This window comes from Oryctolagus cuniculus, chromosome 15 (genome assembly GCF_051225735.1).
Source record: "Oryctolagus cuniculus isolate XC-2025 breed Fujian yellow rabbit chromosome 15, ASM5122573v1, whole genome shotgun sequence".
Classification (NCBI taxonomy): Eukaryota; Metazoa; Chordata; class Mammalia; order Lagomorpha; family Leporidae; genus Oryctolagus; species Oryctolagus cuniculus.
In genome coordinates this window covers 89,547,212-89,564,476 of record NC_142881.1, presented here as the reverse complement: position 1 = coordinate 89,564,476, position 17,265 = coordinate 89,547,212, and the positions used below count along the sequence as shown (strand labels likewise).

General features: G+C 45.1%; 1 protein-coding gene across 6 annotated transcripts in view; it reads left to right on the top strand.

Moving 5' to 3' along the window:
* The first annotated feature begins 2 nt into the window (after nucleotides 1-2).
* The window catches only part of CSGALNACT2 (chondroitin sulfate N-acetylgalactosaminyltransferase 2), a 49,438-nt gene continuing 32,175 nt past the window's right edge, over nucleotides 3-17,265 (top strand). For 2 of the 6 annotated variants that reach the window (XR_016221200.1, XM_089313705.1), the window contains exon 1: nucleotides 3-154. The gene's annotated coding sequence lies outside the window, so the exon portion shown is untranslated. Of the gene's footprint in view, nucleotides 155-1,141; nucleotides 1,365-13,702; nucleotides 13,814-17,265 lie in introns of those variants that run through there. The other 4 variants (XM_089313703.1, XM_089313704.1, XM_002722500.5 and 1 more) reach the window with 4 other exon arrangements.

Here is a 17,265-nt window from a genome sequence, read left to right as displayed (position 1 = left end):
GGCCGTTCTCGCGCCGCGGCGCGCCCGGAGGCTGGGGCGGCTGAGGCGGCTGAGGCGGCCGGGGCGGCCCCGGAGCGCTGGGCGCTGCCCGCGGCGGGGGCCCGCGGCCGCGAGGAGGCGGCGGCGGCCCCGGTGCGCGCGGCCGGCGAGCGCGGTGAGTACTCGGCCCTCGCGGCCTCGCCCGCTCGGGGCTGCGGGGCTGGGACCGGGGGGCTGCCGCGGCTAGTCGGGGTCACCTCAGACGAGCCCCGGCTAAGGGGGCCTGGGTGCGCGGCCGGCGCCCGGCGGGCTGCCGAGGCGCCGCGGGCTTCTTCCTGCCGGAGGCCGCCCCGGGTTGCGTGCCCGTGTTTTCTAAATCATCTTTTGCAAAAAGATTCCACTGCGCCTCTCAGTGGGTAAACTTTTTTTTTTTTATAACCCCGGCGGCTGTCAGCTCCTGGTTTAGTTAACATCGGTCTCTCTGACAGCCGACCGCAGCCCAGCGGGGACGCGGGGGCTGCGGGCTGCGGGGCCCGGGCTGCGGGGGGCTCCGCCTGGAGGCGCCGGTGGCCCGGGAGGGATTGGTCAGCGCCGCGGCGGTGCTCCTGCCCGCGCTGGCAATGCGGTGCCGGAGCTGAAGCTGTTTTTAAAGCCCTTGAGTCGTCTTAGAGATGTTTTCTAGCTCTTGGGGCTGCCTCGAAATGCTTTTGGAAACGTGCAATTAAGGAGAAGAAAAGTTGATCTGGATGCAAAAAAAAAAAAAAAAAAAAAAAATCTTGAGATCCGTGCAGGCGACGTGGTGACAGTCGGCTGACATTGACTAGGCGCGGCGGTGGAGTGAGCCTTGCCTTTTTCATGTGCTGAAAACGGTGCTTGGCTCTTAGGAAGTGAAAAACCCGGTGTCTTCTGACCGAGAACGTTCGTTTTGTGGGATTGTTAGGGTGCTACACGGTTGTCACTGGCAAAAAGAATGCAAACAGGGTGTCCACGGTGTGTGGCCCGGAATCCATGCCCAACGTGAATTTTGGCCCAAAGAAGCCCTGTTCCAGTGCAGACAGTTTGGAAATTACATTTTTCCCCTTAACTTTGGTTGAGACGTAAAACACACGTGAAGTCCACAAGTGCATACGTCTCAGTTATACAGGTCAATGAATTTTTACAGATTTATCACCTTGTGTCACCACCAGTTTCGTCAGAGTACAACTAGAATAGCTCCAGGATTCCAAGAGTTCCTCTCTGCTTCAGCTGGATTCTGCCCCTGCTCCCGAGTCTGGATCCCGAGTTCTCACATCACTGATGAGTTTTGTCGGCTTGAGCTTCGTATTAGTGGAAACATTGCCTTTATTGCTTGTGCATTCCAGCCGTATCGCATGGTTTGGCATCCTGTATGCATATCATGATTTGCTCTCAGTAGTTCTTTATTTTTTACTTCCCTGTAACCTTCCGTTGCAATATACGTGGCTGCTTTTTTGTTGATGTATATTCCTATGGGTCCTTGCCACCCAAGTGAGAGGCCTGGATTAGATTCCCAGCTCCCAGTTTTGGCTCTGTTGGGGACATTAAGGGAGTGAACCAGAATATGGAAGGATCTCTCCTCCTCTCTCTGTCTCCAACTCCCCTCCCCCAATAATTTTTAAAAATATGTATTTTGGATATTAACATTCTGATGCACATCTGTATACATTTCTCTCAGCATAAAGTAGGTGGAAAATTGCATTTTAACCAAGTCTTCCTTTTTTAAAAAATGTAGTAAGGTTTTTATTCTAACTAATACAACATGAAAGGTTGGCAGAAAGCAAAAACGGTTATGAGTTCAAGACTTCAGTGATTCATTACTGTGTTATTTGCCTCTTGGGTCCCACATGTGTGACAGTCTTCTAACAGACTATCTTTACTTAACTGTGTGTTACACAAGTCTGTTGGAACTGGTTCTGCAGTTTGGTGTAACAGGTAGGAACTGTGTTACTCAAGTTAGTGGTTGTTAGGGGAAACAAAACAGGGAAATGACTAAAAATGAATCAAAGAATCACGGGATTGCAAGACCAGGAACTTATATAGACAAGGGCTGTAAACAATAGTCATATCCCAAGATCTCAATATCTCAATTTTACTCATACATTAATTTTTTAATACACTATATATTAGCTACCCTAAGTTAGATGAAATGTGATATTTGCCTTTTTTGGTCTGGCTTATTTCACTAAGCATAATGATCTCCTGTTGCATCCATTTTGTTGCAAAAGTCAAGATTTCATTCTTTTTATGGCTAAGTAGTATTCCATCATGTATATATGCCATATATTCTTTATCCAGTCATCAACTGATAGACATCTAGGTTGATTCCATATTTTAGCTATTGTGAGTTGAGCTGCTATAAACATGGGGGTATAGGTAACTCATGCTGATTTCATTTCTTTTGCATATATTTCCGGGGTGGGATATCTGGGTCATATGATAGATATATTTTTAGTTTTCTGAGAAATCTCCATTCTGTCTTCAATAATGGTTGTACCAGTTTACATTCCAATGAACAGTGTATTAGGGTACCTTTTTCTTCACATCCTTGTCAGCATTTATTGTTTTGATTTTTGGATGATAACTGTTCTAACTGGGATGAAGTGAAATCTTGTTGTGGTTCTTAATTGCATTCCCCTCAATGCTAGTCATCCTAAGCATTTTTTTTTTTTCATGTGTCTATTGGCCATTTGTATTTCAGGGGAGCCAGCATTGTGGTGTACCAGTTTAAACTGCCACCTGCAACACCAGCATCCCATATGGGTGCTGGCTTGAGTCCCAGCTGATCCACTTCCAATCCACCCCCTAATTAATGTACCTGGGAAAGCAGTAGGTGATGGCCCAAGTCCTTGGGCCACTGAATCCATGTGGGATACACAGAAGAAGCTCCTGGCTCCTGGCTTTGATATGGCCCAACCCTGGGTGTGGTGGCCTTTTGAGAATAAACCAACAGTTGGAATATTTCTTTCTCTCTGTAACTCTGCCTTTCAAATAAATAATCTTTAAAAAAAAAAAAAACAGGGAGAAAAGTGCCTGTTCATGTTTTTTGCCCATTTCTTTTTTGCTAATATAAAGAAAACAGATTTCAAGTATTTCATAATACAATTCTAAAAACATAATGATACTTCCCCTTCCCCCCTCCATCTCTCCTTCCCTTTCTCTATTTCTTAACTAGATTGGTTGTTTTGTTGTTGTTGTTTCTTGAGTTCTTTATGTATTCTGGATAGTAATCCTTTATCAGATATATAGTTTGCAAATCTTCCATTCTATTGGTTGCCTCTTTTTTGAGTGTTTCCTCTGTGCTTTCAGCTGTGCTGAAGCTTCTTAGCTTGAAGTAATCCCATTTGTCTGTTTTTGTTTTTATTGCTTGTGCTTCTGGGGTCTTATCCATGAAGCCTTTGCTTAGGCCAATGTCTTGCAGCATTTCCCCTATGTTTTCCTCTAGTAACTTGATGGTTTCAGGTCTTAGGTTTAGCTCCTTGGTTTGTTATGAGTTGATTTTTGTATAGGGTGTTAGGTAGGGGTCTTGTTTAATATGTCTGCATGCAAAGTTCCAATTTTCCCAGCACTATTTGTTGAAGATGCTGTCCTTTCTCCAGGGAGTGATTTCAGCTCATTTGTTAAAGATCAGTTGGTTGTAGATATGTGGATTAATTTCTGGGGTGTCTATGCTGTTCTGTTGTTTCACATGTTTTATTTTTGTGCCAGTACCAGGATGTTTTGATTATAACAACCCTGTAGTATGTCTTGAAATTTGATATTGTATTGCCTTTGGCTTTGTTTTTATTGCCTTTGTTTTATTGCTTTGGTTATTTGTGGTCTCTTGTGTTTCCATGCGAATTTTATGGTCATTTTTTCTGGATCTGAGAAGCATTGATATTTTGATTGGGATTGCATTGAATCTGTAAATTGGTTTTTTGATGGACATTTTGATGATAATTCCTCCAATTGACAAATGTGGAAGATCTTTCCATTTTTTTATATGTGTCTTCTTCTTTTTCTTCCCTTAATATTTCATAATTTTCATTGTGGAAGGAAGACCTTTCTGTCTCTCTCACTGTCTAACTCTATCTGTCAAATAAATTTAAAAAAAGCATAATTTTCGTTGTGGGATCCTTCACATTCCAAGGATTTAAAAAAAATTTAAAGATTTATTTATTCTTTTGAGAAGCAGAGTTACAGAGAGAGAGATCGTCCATCCACTGGTCCACTCCCAAATGGCTGCAATGGCCAGAGTTGTGCCAAGTTGAAGTCGGGAGCCAGGAGCTTCCTCCACGTTTCCCACGAGGGTGCAGGGGCCCAAGCACCCGGGCCATCCCCCACTGCCCTCCAAGACCATCAGCAGGGAGCTGGACCCGAAGTGGAGCAGCCAGAACTCAAGCCAGTGTCCATATAGGATGCTGGTGCTGCAGGTGGAGGCTTAATCCACTACATCACAGTGCTGGCCCCTTAAAATGTTTTATAGCTATTGTGAATGGGGCTGATCTTGGAAGTTCTTTTTGTCAGAGCATTGTTACTATACGAATGCTGTTTTTTAAAAAGATTTTATTTATTTATTTCAAAGGTAGAATTACAGAGAGAGGGGAGAGACAGAGAGACTCTTCCATCTGCTGGTTCACTTCCCAGATGTGAATGGCCAGGGCTGTGCCAGGCCGAAGCCAGGAGCTTCTTCTGGGTCTCCCACGTGGGTGCAGGGACCTAGGGACTTGGCCCATTGTTTGCTGCTTTCCCAGGTTCATTAGCAGGGAGCTGGATCAGAAGCAAAGCAGCTGGAACTCACTGGTGTCCATATGGGATGCCTGAGTCGCAGGTCATTACTTGCCCTGCTGTACCACAGCTCTGGCCCTGCAACTTTGCTGAATTCTTAGTGGAGTCTTTTACTTCCCCTGTATAGGGGATCATGTCATCTTCAAACAGGGCTAATTTGACTTCCTTGTTTCCAATTAAGAACTATCTTCCCAGCCCCCAGTGAATTAAAGACCTCTCACCAGGTCCACTTCTAAGACACCACAATTAGATCAAGTCTCCACCCTTAATCCATCAGCTGTCTTCATAACACTAGGGGTTAAGTGATTGCATGAGTTGGGGAGACGTCTTGTCCAATCCGTAACAGTTACAGCTGTGAGTTTGCTGCAGCACAGAGCTGTCCACAGGTACTGAGATACTAGTTTATTTATTTTTAAAGATTTATTTATTTACTTGAAAGAGTTACACAGAGAGAGAAGGAGAGGTAGAGAGGCAGAGAGCGAGAGAGGGAGAGGGAGGGAGGGAGAGGGAAGGAGGTCTTCCATCCAGTGGTTCACTCCCCAGATGGCCACAAGGGCCGGAGCTGCACTGATCCAAAGCCAGGAACCAGGAACTTCTGGGTCTCCCAGCGGGTACAGGGGCCCAAGGACTTGGGCCATCTTCTACTGCTTGCCCAGGCCATAGCAGAGAGCTGGATGGGAAGTGAAGCAGCCAGGACTCGAACCAATGCCCATATGGGATGCCGGCACTGCAGGCGGCGACTTTACCTGCTATGCCACAGCACTGGCCCCATACTAGTATACTTATAATGTGAATAGACAAAATCATTAAATGTTTTTTGGGAAAACTGCATGTAGAAGCCCAAAACTAAACAGATACAAGAAATAAGCACTGATGCTATGGAGTTAATGTAGGAAACTGAAGAAAACTTTAAAATAAATATCCGTTTCCTCAAATTTTGCAGCATATCGTATCTATTGAACACATATAGGCTACCATGAAAAAAAGCAGTCAGTTCTTGAATTTGAAGCATAAAAAGTAGTAGTGAGTGTTGTGGCCCAGCAGGTGGGGCTGCCACCTGCATCCCAGTCTGAGTGCCTGTTTGAGTCCTGGGTACTGTACGTCCAATCCAGTTTTCCTGCTAATGTATCCTGGGAGGCAGCCCACATGAGAGACCTAGGTAGAGTTCCTGGCTGCTGCCTGCAGCCTTGCCCAACCCTGGCTGCCGCTGGCATTGTTTTGTGGAGTGCGAAATAATACTGACACTCACTGCGCACTTAATGCTTGTCAGATTTTACTCGAGTGATTTTTAGAGTGACGCCCTGGGGCAGACTCTAATGATCCACCCTCTACACGAGGAAGCTGAAGCTTGTGGAGAAATTAGGGGACGTGTCTGTAATGAAGACCTAGGAAATGGTAGAGCGGATAATTGAATGTAGGCCGTCTGACTCCTGAGTCTATTATTCAGGCAAGACAAAGTGAGAAGAGGATCTGCAGCCTGTTAACACCATCTTACAGGTATTGTCTGTGTCCACATACAACGACCTGCAGTTTTACCCTTTCTCCTATGGGAAGATATTATGTAGCTTTTATGCTTATTCTGCTGCTACCTATAATACTAGTAAATGTCTGGTGCTGGCGACTTTAGGTACTGGTATGAACATTTATGTAGTAGGGAATCTTAAAAGTGGGAGTAGGAATTGCTGGATTAAAGGGCGCATGCATTTATATAAACTTGGCCCTCTTAAAGGTTGTGTATATGTACTCATGTTTATCGTATAGTCAGTGGAGTCATAACACGTTGGAAGGAACATTGGCTATCCAGGTAATGGATATTGTGTCCAGTTTACAGGGCGGTCAAGTAGGTGTCATACTTGGCCATGTGAATTGTCTTCACTTTGCCACAGTCGCGCACATTTGTCTGCTTTATCTATAATGGCATCGTGACTATTACTGCCATTTGTTTTGCTGAAATCCAGGCCCCATGAGTACAGTTTTCCCCCAGAAACATCTTATCAAAAACATCATCTATTATTCTTGGTACCCAACATGGTGCCTGAAAAACAGTAGGTACTCAGGTGGCTTCTGGTGCTCAGTACTTTTCTTAAAAGTTTCCTTTTTTTAAGTAATTAATTTATTTGAAAGAGAGAGAGTGAGATCTTGCATCTGCTGATTTGCTCCTCAAATGGCCCAACAACAGGGCTGGTCCAGGCCAAAGACAGGAGCCTGTGAGGACCACCTCACTGGTGGCAGGGACCCAAGTACTTAGCCATTGTCTGCTGCCTTCCCAGGCTCATTAGCAGGACCCTGGATCAGAAGGGAGGAGGAGCCAGGACTCAGAATGGCCCTCCAGTAGACAGATGTTGACTGGTTTACTTTCTGTCACTGCAGTTTACCTTGTATTTTATCGAATTTCATATAAATGGAATCACAGAATGTGTGTGTGTGTGTGTGTGTGTGTGTGTGTGTTTTGACAGGCAGAGTAGACAGTGAGAGAGAGAAAGGTCTTCCTTTTTCCGTTGGTTCACCCCCCAATGGCCGCTGCGGCTGGTGCACCGTGCTGATCCATAGCCAAGAACCAGGTGCTTCTCCTGGTCTCCCATAGGGTGCAGGGCCCAAGTACCTGGGCCATCCTCCACTGCACTCCCGGGCCACAGCAGAGAGCTGGCCTGGAAGAGGGGCAACCGGGACAGAATCCGGTGCCCCGACTGGGACTAGAACCCCGGGGTGCCGGCACTACAGGTGGAGGATTAGCCTAGTGATCTGCGGCGCTGGCCAGAATGTGTACTCTTTTGTTGCTGGCTTCTATCAGAGTAATTACTGAGGTTCATTCATTTTGTAGCGTGTGTCGGGTTTATTCCTTTTTATAGCTGAGTAGTGCTCCTTTGCATGTTTATTCAATACTTTGTTTTTCCCTTCTGCTAGATATTAGGTTGTTTTTGCTTTTGAACCATTACATATAAAGCTGCTATAAACATTTATGCAGAGGTCTCTATTTTTTAAAGTATAAATTTAAAAAGAAAATTATTTTATTTGAAAGGCAGAGTTAGAGAGAGATCAATTGACCTTACATCTGCTGGTTCACTCCCCCAGGTGGCCACACTGGCTGGGGCTGAGCCACACCAAAGCCAGGAGTCTGAAACCCCACCCACTGCTCCCATGTCGGGGGCAGGGGTGCAAGCACTTGGGCCATCTGCTGCTGCTATTCCAGATGCACTAGCAGGGAGCTGATGGGAAGTGGAGCAGTGAGAACCAGAACCAGCACTCACGTGAGGCCAGCATCACAGGTGGCAGCTTACCGCACCACACCACCACATCAGCCCATGGTTTGTGTTGTTAAGAGAAGAACTGAGGCACAATGAAATTCTAAAGAGCAGTATTTCATCAGTTCATGAATCGGGCTGCACCAAACTGAGAGGGATTGGAACTCCACTAAGAAAATAAGGGAAGCCTTTTTTTTTTTTTTCCTTAAACAGGGTAAACAAGAAAGCAAAACAAACAAACAAAAGCTAGAAGCCATTCGAAAGTTACTAGTTACATAAGGGGTAATAGTATCCTTTATTGCAGTAAGTTAGCTGGCAGCTTCTGGGTGGTTAAAGTTAAGTTTTCTTTTTCTTTGGCCCAGGTGAGGCTTCACGTGTGTCTGCAAGTGGCTCAGGTTAAGTTTTGCTCATGTTTACACAGTAAGCAAGGTCAGGGATGCCTTCACAGCTTCATAGACTTTGCCTGTTTAGGGGATTTGCAGCCCTAGTCTCCATTTTATTTCATTTCAGTAGTAGAACGTGTGATTTCATTCCTCTTGGGTATGTATGTACCAAGGAGTGCACTGGCTGGACTGGAGGGTAGGCCTATATTTTAACTTGTTCAGGGACTGCAAAGCTATTTACATTTTCTCCAGCAGCATAAGAAAGTTCTGGTTCTTCTACATTGTCACCAAGACTTGTTGTAGTCATTCTTTTTAATTTTAGCAATTTTGCATGGTGGTATTTCCCTGTGATTTACTTTTTCATTTCCCTACTGACTAGCAACGTTTAGCATCTTTTTCAGGTATTTATTTGAAGTGTTCAGCTCTTTTAACATTTTGCTAGTCTCCAGGTCCATTACTGTCCTAATTTTTTCTTTAAAAAAAAAAAGTGTTTATTTGAAAGAGTTACAGAGAGAGAGAGAGAGAGAGCAAGACACAGAGAGAGGGATCTTCCATCCACTGATTCACTGCCTAGATGACTATAACAGCCAAGGCTAGGCCAGGCCAAAGCCAGGAGTCAGGAGCCAGGAGCTTCCTCTCTGTCTCCTACTTGGGTGGCTGGGGCCCAAAACCTAGGCCATTCTCCATTGCTTTGTCCAGGCCATTAGCAGGGAGCTGGATTAGAAGTAGATTATCTGGGACTTGAACCAGCACCCATGGGATGCCAGCATTGCAGGTGGCAGCTTTACCCACTTCACCACAATGCTGACCCCAGCTTTTCATTATTTTAGCAATGTCTTTCACAGAGCACAAATTACTAGATTTTTAAAGATTTATTTATTTGAAATGCAGAGTTAAGAGAGGCAGAGAGAGAGAGAGGGAGAGAGAGAGGTTTTCCATCTGCTGGTTCACTCCCCAGATGGCCGCAACTGCCAGAGCCGAGCTAATTTGAAGCCAGGAGCCAGGAACTTCTTCCATGTCTCCCATGCAGGTGCAGGGGCCCAAGGACTTGGGCCATCTTCTACGGCTTTCCCAGGCCATAGCAGAGAGCTGGATCGGAAGTGGACCAGGTGGATCTTGAACTGGGGGATGCCGGCATTGTAGGCAGTGGCTTTACCCACTAGGCCATGGTGCCACTCCTCAAATTACTAATTTTGATGCAGTCCAATTTATCAGTTGATCTAAGAAACCTTTGCCTGACTGAAGGTCACAAAAATTTTATCTATGCTTTGAGTTGTGTGTTTCTAAGTTTTCCATTTAGATCTTTAATTCATGTTGAATTATATCCTAGTGGCTGTGAAGTGTTACCTCATTGTGCTTTTGATTTGCATTTCCCTATTGGCTAATGATGTTAAGCATCTTTTCCTGTACTTATAGGCCATTTGTGTATCTTTAGAGAAATTTCTATTCAGATTCTTGCCCACTGAGTTATTTGTCTTTTTTTGTGTGTTGAGTTGTGAGAGTTCTTTTTATACACTAAGCATGAGACTCAGATACCTGATTTATACATACTTTCTCCCATTCTGTGGATTGTCTTTTCATCTTCTTCCTGATGTGCTTTGCTGCACAAAAGTCTTAAATTTTGAAGTCCAATTTACATATTTTGTATTTAGTCTTTTGATGTCATATCTAAAAAATACTGTCTAATCTCAGATCATAAAGATTTACACTTACATTCTGTTGTAGGAGTTTTATAGTTGTAGTTCTTAAATTCACATCTTTGGCCCAGTTTGATCTAACTTTTTAATATGATATTAAAGTACGGTATGAAGTAGGCATCTAATTTTATTCTTTTGCCTATAAATATGGAATTGTCCCAGCACTGTTTATTGAAAAGACTTATTTCTCTCATTGAATTGCTTTGCTACTCATGTTGAGATCAGTTGAACATAAATGCTAACTATGGTTCATTCCTGGGCTTGATTTTCTGTTCCATTGATCTTTTTTTTTTTTTTTTTTTTTTTTTGACAGGCAGAGTGGACAGTGAGAGAGAGAGAGAGAGAGAGAGAGAGAGAAAGGTCTTCCTTTGCCGTTGGTTTACCCTCCAATGGCCGCCGCGGCTGGCGCGCTGCAGCCGGCGCACTGCGCTGATCCGATGGCAGGAGCCAGGTGCCTTTCCTGGTCTCCCATGGGGTGCAGGGCCCAAGCACCTGGGCCATCCTCCACTGCACTCCCGGGCCACAGCAGAGAGCTGGCCTGGAAGAGGGGCAGCTGGGACAGAATCCGGCGCCCCAACCGGGACTGGAACCTGGTGTGCCAGCGCAGCTAGGTGGAGGATTAGCCTAGTGAGCCACGGCGCCGGCCATGTTCCATTGATCTTTGTGTCTGTCCTTATACCATTCCATGGTGTCTTGATTACTTATGACTTTAAGGTAGTATTTTTTTCTTTTTTTTTTTTTTTAATTTTTTACATTTATTTGACAGGTAGAGTTATTGACTGTGAGAGAGAGACAGAGAAAGGTCCTCCTTCCGTTGGTTCACTCCCCAAATGGCCGCTATGTCCGGTGTTGTGCCGATCTGAAGCCAGGAGCCAGGTGCTTCTTCCTGGTCTGCCATGTGGGTGCAGGGGCCCAAGCACTTGGACCATCCTCCACTGCACTCATGGGCAACAGCAGAGAGCTGGACTGGAAGAGGGGCAACCAGGACTAGAACCTGGTGCCCATATGGGATGCTGGCGCCGCAGGCGGAAGATTAACCAAGTGAGCCATGGCACTGGCCCAGTTGTTTTTTTTTTTTTTTTTTAAGATTTATTTTTATTTATTTGAAAGAGTTACAGAGAGAGGTAGAGACACAGAGAGAGGTTTCCATCCGCTGGTTCACCCCCATATGGCTGCAATGGCCAGAGCTGCACCGATCTGAAGCCAGGAGCCAGGAGCTTCTTCTGGGTCTCCCACACTGGTGCAGGGGCCCAAGAACTTGAGCCATCTTCTGCTGCTTTCTCAGGCCATAGTAGAGAGCTGGATCAGAAGAGGAGCAGCCGGGACTAGAACTGGCGCCCATGTGGGATGCCAGCGCTTCAGGCCAGGGCTTTAACCTGCTGCACCACAGCGCCAGCCCCTGAGGTAGTTTTTTAAATAGGGACCTGTGAGCCTTTCAGTTTTGTTTTTCACATTCAATATTGCTTTGGCTAATTTGGATTTCTTGAATTTCTATATGAGTTTTAGGATCAGTTTGTCATCTCTGCAAAGAAATCAACTGGAGTTTTAAAGAGGATTGCCTTGAATCTGCAGATCAATTTGGAGGGTATTGCCCTCTTTTTTAAAAAAAGATTTGTTTATTTAAGAGGCAGAGTTACAAAGCAAGAGAGACAGAGACAGACAGTGAGAGAGGTCATCTGGTTCACTCCCTAAAGGGTTTCAGCAGCCAGAGCTGGGCTGATCTGAAGCCAGGAGCCAGGAGCTTCCTCCAGGTCTCCCATATGGATAAGGAGCCCAAGCACCTGGGCCATCCTCCTCTGCCTTCCCAGGGCATTAGCAGAGAGCTAGATCAGAAAAGGAGAAGCTGGGACACAAACTGGCGCCCTTATGGGATGCTGGCACCACAGGCCAAAGGCTAGCCTGCTATGCCACGGCACCAGCCCTGGGTATTTCCCTCTTAATAACATTAAGGCCTCCAGTCCATGAGTATGGATGCTTTCCCAGTTGTTTAAATCTTTGGTTTCTTTCAACAGCGTTTAGTTGTCAGAGTACGAATCTTGCACTTCTTGTGCTAAAATCATTCCTGAGGCAGGTGTTTGGTGGCCTTGCAGTTAAGACTCCTGTATTCCACATACAGACCCTGGGAGGCAGCAAGATGGCAGTGATGGCTCAAATACCAGCTTTCTACCACCCCTGTGGAAAACCTACATAGACTTCCTGGCTCACTGGTGCCCTCTCTCAAATAAGTAAAACTTTTTTTTTTTTTTTTTAAACAGGAGAGTGGACAGTGAGAGAGAGAGACAGAGAGAAAGGTCTTCCTTTTTCCGTTGTTTCACCCTCCAGTGGCCGCCGTGGCTGGTGCACCGCGCTGATCCGAAGGCAGGAGCCAAGTGTTTATCCTGGTCTTCCATGGGGTGCAGGGCCCAAGCACTTGGGCCATCCTCCACTGCACTCCCTGGCCACAGCAGAGAGCTGGCCTGGAAGAGGGGCAACCAGGACAGAATCCGGCGACCTGACTGGGACTAGAACCCGGTGTGCTGGTGCTGCTAGGCAGAGGATTAGCCTATTGAGCCGCAGCGCCGCCTTCAAATAAGTAAAACTTTAAAGATACATTTTAAGTATTTTATTCTTTTTGGTACTATATCATAAAGGGAATTGTTTCTTAAAAACTGTGTTTCAGATTGTTCATTATTGACATATGGAAGTATAGTTGTGGTTTTTAAACATTTATATTGTATCTGCACCCTTGCTGAATTCATTTACTAGTTATCATAGAGTTTTGGTGAGTTCCTTGGGGTTTTCTAGATATAAGATCATCATTTATATTAGATATATTTCCTAGATATAAAACCGTATCCTGTACAAGTGAGGATAGTTCTGCTGCTTCCTTTCCGATAAGGATGCCTTTTATTTCACTTTCTTATGGCCCTGGGTAGAACCTCCCCTAGTGCGGTGAGAAATAGAAGTGACAAGAGCAGACATGACTGTCTTATCCCTGACCCAGGGGGAAACATGCAGTCTGCCACCTTTTAAATAGGAAGCTAGCTGTGGATTTTTTTTTTCTGTGTCTACTGAGATGAGCATGCGTGTTTTTTTCTTGTTTTCCTATTGATATTGTGTATTGCATTAATTAAATTTTTTTGACAGAGTTAGACAGTGAGAGAGAGAGAGAGAGAAAGGTCTTCCTTTTGCCATTGGTTCACCCACCCAAATGGCCGCTATGGCTGGCGCTGCGCCGATCCGAAGCCAGGAGCCAGGTGCTTCTTCCATGTCTCCCATGCGGGTACAGGGCCCAAGGACTTGGGCTTCCTCCACTGCACTCCCGGGCCACAGCAGAGAGCTGGACTGGAAGAGGAGCAACCGGGACAGAAACCAGAGTGCTGACATTGAAGGCAGAGGATTAGCCTAGTGAGCCGTGGTGCCGGCCTGCATTAATTAATTTTCAATTGTTAAACTAACTTTGCGTTCCCTGGAATAAATTCCACATAGTTGTATGATCCCCTTTATATGTTACTGGGTTTGATGAGCTAGTGTTTTTTTAAGCAGGGTTTTTGTAGCTATTTATATATGGAATATTGGTCTATAGTTTCCTTTGTTTTTTTTTTTTTTTTAAGATTTATTTATTTATTTGAAAGGCAGAGTCACAGAGAGGCAGAGAAAGGGAGAGAGAGGTCTTCCATCTGCTGATTCACTCCCCAGATGGCCCCAACGGCCAGAGCTGAGCTGATCCGAAGCCAGGAGCGTCTTCCAGGTATCCCACGTGGGTGCAGGGGCACAAGCACTTGGGCCATTTTCCACTACTTTCCCAGGCCATAGCAGGGAGCTGGATTGGAAGTGGAGAAGCTGGGTCTTGAACTGGCGCTGAACTGGCGCCCACATGGGATGCTGGCACTGCAGGCGGCAGCTTTACCCACTATGCCACAGTGCCAGCCGCTGTAGTTTCCTTTTAATGTCTTTGTCTTATCTGGGTATTGGGATAATACTGGCCTCATAGAGTGAGCTGAGAATTATTCCCTCCTCTCCTGTTTCTTGGAAGACTTTGTGAAGAATCACTATTATCTTATTTGAATGTTTGTTAAATCCTACCAGTGAAGTCATCAGGGCCTTGATTTTTCTTTGTGGCTAGTTTTTTTGATCACTAATTCAATCTTTTATTATGGGTCTATTCACATTTAGTATTTGTTTTTGAGTTATTTTCCTTAGTTTGTATCTTTCTGGGAATTTGTGCATTTCATTCAGTTATCTTCTGAAGGAATTTAGACAATAGCAAAATTCTTACAATAATCAGTGTGATTAACATTTTTGATGTTTGTTGCTTTGTGTAGAACTTTATCTGGTGTTTTGCTTCTGCCTAAATGACTTGTAGCACAAATCTAATTATTACTTGTTTTTGCTTTTTATGTCTGAAAAATATTTTGCTTTTGTTTTTCAGAGGTAATTTCTCTGGTTGTAGAATTCTAGGTTGATATATTTTTCCTTAAGTTCTTTGAAGATGTTGATCCATTGTCTTCTCATTTCCATTGTTTCTTAGGGGTAATTTTCTGTCATTACTGTCTTTTATTCCTTGTATGTGATGTGAGCTTTTCATCTGCCTACTTTTAAGATGTTCTTTATCATTATAGAGTTAGAGCAATTTAATTTTCCTGTGCTTTGTTTTATGACTGTTGTATTTGGGGTTGATTGAGCTTCCTCTTTTTTTGTTTTTAAAGATTCATTTATTTATTCCCATTTGGGAAGTGAACCAGCGGATGGAAGATCTGTCTCTGTCTCTCCCTCTCTCTCTGCAGTTCTGCAAATGGCTGCAATGGCCAAAGCCAGGAGCCAGGAGCTTCATCTGGCTCTCCCATGCAGGTGGCAAGAGCTCAAGGGCTCAGGGCCATCCTCTGTTGCTTTTCCCAGACCGTTAGCAGAGAGCTGAATCAAAAGTGAAGCAATGGGACTCAAGCCAGCACCCATATGGGACGCTGGTGCTGCAGGCAGCAGCTTAACCCACTGCCACAGCACTGGCCTGGTTGAGCTTCATAAATCTGTAACAGGGATGAGGAACCTCTGGCCTGCGGGCTGTATAAGGCCTGCAAAATCATTTGATCTGGCCCTGCCAAGGCAACCACAGGCAGGACTCAAAATTCAGTAGATTTATACAGCAGGCTAACTTTTACATTGATGGTTTTTATGGCCCATGAATAATATCATAAATATCCAAATGGCCCTCGGCAGAAAAGAGGTTCCCTACCTATGATCTACGTGTGTATAGTTTTCTTCTGATTCCCTCCCTTCTTTGGGGAGTCCAGTAACTGGTATATCAGATGGTTTGAAGTTGTCATGTTGTTTACTGAGGCTCTGTTCATATTTTTCATTCTCTTTCCCTTCTGCTACATCTTCAGTTCACTAATATTTTCTTCTGAAATATATAAGCTATTAACCTCATCCAGTGCATTTGAAAATCTGACACTAAGTTGTCCATGCATTGAAGTTTAATTTGAATCTTTTTCATGTCATCTGTGTTGCTGTCATTTTTTGAACGTGAACATTCCAGCATCTGTGTCAATGCCAGGTTTGTTTTAGTCATTGATTTCTGCACCACCACCCCTGCCCCCCGGAATGGGCCATATTCTTTATGCCTGGTAAATTTGTGTTTAGATGTCGGGTAATGTGAGTGTTATTTGGTTGCGTGCTGGACATTCCTACATTCTGGTAAATATTCTTGACGTGTTGTGCTGTTGCTTGGAAACAATCTGATCCTTTCAGGTTTTGCTTTTACGATCGTTGGCAGGACTAGATCCCTGTTTAGTCTAGAGCTAATTATTTCCCATTGCTAAGGCATGACTTTGTTGAGCACTCTATCCAGTGCCCCGTGAACTGTAAGGTTTTCCAGTCTGGAGGAGCATGCAGTATTCCAGGCTCTGTGGGTTCTGAGTCCTCCAGTTCTTTCTGTGTGGTCCTCTCCTCAGCCTGTCAGTTTCCTCATAAGCGGGCTCAGATCAGTGCTGTCCTAAACACCCACAGGGTGCCCTCTTCAGCTATCCAGCTATCTGTGTAGCTGTCTCCACCCTGGCCGCCTCAGACTGCTGGCTGCTCCCATCAGCTCCAGATCTGCTGGGCTGCACCGAGGCGCCCTTCCCTGTGCTGTGGTCTGAGCTGGGCAGTCACACGATGGTTGTTTCTCTGGAGGTCACAGTCCTTTGTTACCTGACGTTCAGGATCTCTATGACCGTGGTTTCGTCTTTGGATTTGTTTTGTTTTGTTGGTGATGGAGGTGGATTTTGTTTTTTGTTGTTTCAAGCATGAGAGTTACGTCTGATCCCTTTATTTCATCTTGGCTATAATTCTTTTAGAAAGTTAAAATTAATGACTTGTAAAGTTTCTTCCAATTCTGTGATCTTTGATTTTTTTTTAAGCTTTTATTTATTTGAGAGGTAGAGTTACAAACAGAGAGAGGGAGAGACAGAGAGAAAAGTCTTCCATCCTGGGTTGGTTCATTCCCCAAAGTGGCCACAACAGCCAGAGCTGGGCCTATCCCAAGCCAGGAGCCAGGAGCTTCTTCCAGGTCTTCCATGCAAGTGCAGAGGCCCAAGCACTTGGGCCATCTTCCACTGCTTTCCCAGGCCATAAGCAGAGAGCTGAATCAGAGGAGCAGCCGGGACTCGAACCGGTGCCCATATGGGATACAGGTACCACAGGCAGAGGCTTAGCTTAATTTTTGGTTACATGCTGTCAACAGTTCCTTTTCCTTCTCCATAGCATCTTTTTTTCTCCTCAAAACGTTCAGTGGGGAGGCATTTGACCCAGTGGTTAAGCATCCTGTGTTAAAGTGCCTGGGTTCAGTATCTGTCTCCAGTCATGACTCTGGCTTCCTGATAGAGGGAACACTGATGGCTCATGTGAGAAACTAGGATTGAGTTCCTGGCTCCTGGGTTTGCCTTCAACCCTGGCCCAACCCACAGTGTCACTGGCATCTGGGGAGTGAAGCAATAGATATGAACTCCCTCTTTCTGTCTAGGTCTCTACCTCTCAAATTAATGTAAAAATATTTTTTTAAAAAAACCACTTAGCGGGGCCAGTGCTGTGGCATAGCAGGTAAAGCGACCGCCTGCAGTGCTGGCATCCCGTATGGGCACTGGTTTGAGACCTGGCTGCTCCACTTCCGATCCAGCTCTCTGCTATGGCCTGGGAAAGCAGTAGAAGATGGCCCAAGTCCTTGGG